The following is a 3,838-nucleotide window of genomic DNA, read 5'->3' as shown; positions in this document are numbered from 1 at the left end:
AGAAAGAAGAAGAAAACTGGCACCATCAGGATCAGGTAGAAGCGAAAGTAAGGAGTGGCACCTGTACCGACCACTACTCTTCTTGTCATCGCATATTGCTCACAGAAAGTAAGTAATTGATCAATGAATTATTTTTTGCTTTCTCATAGAGAAAGCTTTGTGATGGTGAAAAAAAAATTTTTCGAGATTTTGTATGTACGGATTTTTTGTACACGTATCTACTTCTACAATTTTTTAGATACCGGGTTGAAATTTTTCACACAAATAGAGTATCATAGAAAGTATGTTCTCCTCAATTTTGTATCATAGTTGTATTATAAACTATTTTATTTTATTCTTAGGACACAAGAATTGCTCATAAGAAAACCGTCAGAAGATTCGAGATTCCAACCAGTGCGCTTCCAGCAGGCTTGTTCTCAGCCAGTTGAGCCATCGAAAGAGCAGGAAGCTACTGTGGAAGAAGAGATATCGCAGGAGATATGGAATTCTTCAGAAATTGATCATACTTGCGATGAATCACAAATGATGGGTAAAAATAAATAAAAATAAATAAATAAATAAATAAATAAAAATAAATAAATAAATAAATAAAAATAAATAAATAAATAAATTTATAAATAAATAAATAAATAATTTATAAATAAATAAATTAATAAATAATAAATAAATAAATTAATTAATTAATTAATTAATAAATTAATAAATAAATTTAAAATAAATAAATTTTAAAAATTCTAGACAATGATGCTCAATCTCTTCCTGAGTCTGTAACAAGACAATCCAGTTGCAGTAGCTCCAGCTCACAACTTCACAATTTCAACTTCAAGAGCACAACTTCAAGAGCATTAATTTCAAAGATGAAGCCAACGAGAACAATTGTGCCGCCAATGGACGATTTCGCAAATCGAAAAAATATGAAAAATGCCTTCTTAGACGAACACCTTGTAGAGGCAGGTACTAAAATATCTGATGCGATGAATACCGTATCAACACTGATTGCAACAAATAAAGATAAAGAAAAGGATGGGTACATGCTCGCAATAGAAGAAGGATTGAAACATGTCCCCGTAAAAAGTAGAACCCAATGCATTATTGAGATTCTTCAGGTTATTGTAAAACATGAAATGAGAGAGTAAGATTACTAAGAACTTAGGGTGCCATTACATGGAGCGCGGAAACGCGGAATCTAGTTACTTTCTTTCCGCGTTTCCGCGTTTCCGCGCTACATGTCATGGCACCCTTAGAGAGTAAGTTTTTTTTACCAAAAGTACAAAACTAAAGATTTAGATTGTTGATGCTTGTGCCTACGATGCTAAAACTTGGTCCAAGTTCTCGGACCGAGAAATTTGTAGCAATCAATTTGCAGCTTTTACGGAAAAGCGGCAATTTTATTGGCTACACGTTTCTCGGAACGAGAACTTGGATCAAGCTTTAGCAACCAAGGTTTTAAGAATTTAGGAATAAGAACTCCGCGGTGACGGTGGCGACGTACCGTCGCGGTAGAAATAAGAACTCTCTCCAATGGAGAATAAGCGAGAAATGTTGAAAATTGACGCGTTGAGAATTCTTGCGTAGTATTTCCAAATAAAAAGATATTTGCTTAAAATAACACTACAGATCACTTCAGCACACTTCGAAAATACGTTGAGTTCTTAAGATAGCAAGGAATGTACTACGTTCAAGGAGCCTTTTAACCACTCCTTCCGAGTAATAAACATGTACTTGTATGTTGTAATAAACATAATTGTGTTTGAATAATAAAAGTTGTAAGCCAGATAATTTATTTATATCATTTCCCACTGCCATGGAATGCTACCTTCATCGGAAACAAAATATTGGGCTAAAGTGTCGCGTTGCTTCATTGCTGCAATCGAACCAACATTTGCACCAACTCGTCCCATTCGATTAAGTACAGGGTGTTGTATCAAACTTCGCCAACCGCCTTCGATAAGTTCGCCATTGGGACCTTCCCGATCTATAAAATCTTCTGGTATATAGCGTTTATTTGAATAATTTGTGCTCATAATAAAATTATGAAGACAACATGTGGCTTGTACAATTTTTTCAGCAGTTTCTAGTTTTAAACAAAGTGCTCTTTGGAAAATTCGCCATCTTGCGACAAGAATTCCAAAGGCATTTTCAATTACTCGTCGGGCTCTTGATAATCGATAATTAAATACACGCTGTTGATTATCAACTAAATTTCTTCTTGCATACGGTCGCATCAAATACTTTTTTAAAGGAAATCCTTCATCGCCAACAAGAGCAAAGGGTACAGCAATGTTAGTATGTGGCAAATAAAGTTCTGGTGGTAAAGACACAGTATTATTTTCCAATGCGGTATTCATTTCAGTCTTAGACCAGATACCGGCATCGTTCAGTGAACCTAATGGACAAGTATGCGAAGAGGATAAATGGAGGGTTTTAGAGGCGAGAAGAAAGGACGGGAGCAGGTTTAAAGTTAAAATGGAACAGAAGACAAGACAGTAGAGATGAGGATAAGAGAATGAGAGAAGAAAGAAAGGAGAAAAGAAAGGAGAGAGGAGGAAGGCGGGAAACTAAAAAGGACTACGGACGAAGAGATCGCGAAGAAAATGGAGGAGAAACTATTAATGGACACGGACGAGGACGAGGACCATAAGAAGAATTGAGAACATTTTGATGTAAAGGGTTGGGTACGTCCCTAAAGTAAAAAAACGCCCTTTAAGGCCCCTTCGGAGTAAATAAAGTATACTATCTAATCTATATAATTTTAACTAATTTCAACTAGTTTAATAATTTACCATAATCGCCAATATCCAACCATGTAAAACGGTATTGAGCATCACAAATAGCCATTAATGCAAAGCTGAAGCTGCCTTTATAATTATGAAAAGCGCTACCAGACATTTGAGGAGCATTAATTCGTATGTGTTTGCCGTCAATAGCCCCTATGCAATTTGGAAAATTCCAAAGAGAATTGAACTCGTTTGCTATTTCCAACCACTCATTTTCTTCATTTGGGACTCTCAAATACAGTGGTTGTAAAACATCCCATATTGCCTTACATACTTCAGGAATGATACTATACACAGTTGATTTTCCTACACGAAAATGCCATGCTGTTGTTGCAGCACTATCTCCATGAGCAAGATAACTAAAAATAATAATTATTGAATAAAATGCTTTCTGATATCTACCGAAAATAAAATTACAAAATTCAATAGTATAACCTCAATGTAAGAGCGAGACGGAGTTCTGTTGGCAAAGGAGTCCTGTGACTCCTTTTTTCAAGTTTCGGTTTCAATAAACTATGCAACATGTCAAATTGTTCAACAGACATTCTTGTAAATTTGAATAACTCTTCATGATCACTTGTTTTGAAATATGCAAATAATTTCTCATGAGCTCCAAAATTGTTTCTCATTTCCACGGTAAGATGAGGTTTTACCCACCATCTTCGAGAGCTCTTACGTTTTTTCTTTAAAATTATTCGTATTCTCTCAATGTGTACCCAAGCTAATAATAAACTACTATAAACCGCAATCAGTTCAGTATTATTCATTATGAATATTTATGTTCACAATTTCGGCTTTTAACCTCTACTTCTGCAACGACACACAACTCGAAAGATGAGATTTGATCTTTTTCCGAGCCGACAACGACGCCCGGCCAACTTGGACAGTCGACACGTAAAAATCATGACTGTACGCATGCGCACGACATACCATTCCGACAGACGATTGATTGTAGACCCGGCCTAAAGTCCAGGCTGTGGAGCACGTGCTTCCACAGCCGGCCGTGGTCGATTCGGAAGTCGGGCACCTCGTGTGGCGTAGCTTCGGCCGCGCGCCGCATT

At 36.5% G+C, this 3,838-nt stretch overlaps 1 long non-coding RNA gene across 1 annotated transcript; it reads right to left on the bottom strand.

The window, feature by feature from the left end:
• Nucleotides 1-1,871: 1,871 nt before the first annotated feature.
• LOC139811890 (uncharacterized) lies at nt 1,872-3,614 on the bottom strand. The gene is made up of 3 exons (XR_011731772.1): nt 3,213-3,614; nt 2,784-3,136; nt 1,872-2,683 (listed from the first exon to the last, which is right to left on the bottom strand). It is a non-coding gene; the product is annotated as an uncharacterized lncRNA (long non-coding RNA).
• Nucleotides 3,615-3,838: the final 224 nt, after the last annotated feature.

This window comes from Temnothorax longispinosus, chromosome 4 (assembly GCF_030848805.1).
Source record: "Temnothorax longispinosus isolate EJ_2023e chromosome 4, Tlon_JGU_v1, whole genome shotgun sequence".
Classification (NCBI taxonomy): Eukaryota; Metazoa; Arthropoda; class Insecta; order Hymenoptera; family Formicidae; genus Temnothorax; species Temnothorax longispinosus.
This window is presented reverse-complemented; position numbering and strand designations above follow the sequence as displayed.